This window comes from Triticum aestivum, chromosome 3B (genome assembly GCF_018294505.1).
Source record: "Triticum aestivum cultivar Chinese Spring chromosome 3B, IWGSC CS RefSeq v2.1, whole genome shotgun sequence".
NCBI lineage: Eukaryota > Viridiplantae > Streptophyta > Magnoliopsida > Poales > Poaceae > Triticum > Triticum aestivum.
Genome location: NC_057801.1, coordinates 813,475,663 through 813,476,386, shown reverse-complemented (window position 1 = coordinate 813,476,386; position 724 = coordinate 813,475,663).

Below are 724 nucleotides of genomic sequence, written 5' to 3'. Positions count from 1 at the left end.
ATATGAACTATTTAATAACCCCTTTATTAATTTTCTTTGCTGGCGGGCAGGGCTTGGGCAAAGTTCATCATGGTGACTCCAGACAAATGGGCAAAAAAGCTGTTTTGGTATCGACCAAAGGTAAGTAATTAAGTAGTACTAGCTACCTAGCTAGGTACCATCTCTTTAATTCTTGTTTCAATACCATTAATTAATTATCATGCTTGATTAATGATTATCTGATTCAATTCCATTCTCGTAAAGGCCCTGAAGCAGGCGCCGGGAAATGATCTATGTGCATAGTACATTTGCCAGAACATTCGCATGATAGCGTCCGAAAGGAGCAGATCTCAAAGACAGGACTGGGTACGTTTGTCAAAACACTATTCACACCATTATCGATATCTAGTCACACAACTAATACACATGCATATTGATCCCCTTCTTAACAGTTCAGAGAGGTGCGGGAGCAGCTCCAACCAACGGACCGCATACTAGCACTTCAAGAGGAAATAGCGGGGTTTTTGCTCGACCAGGTCATAGATCCCAAAGGAGAATACTATTACCCGCTACCGCCCCCATGAACCACTTGTCACCGTGCTCCGAAGGCACCAAGGCAACATGTAGGAGAAATTGTATATATATATATATATATATACATGTGTATGTGTGAATAATTAATGGTGTTGGTTGTGAGACATTCGATGATATATATATATATATATATATATATATATATATATAT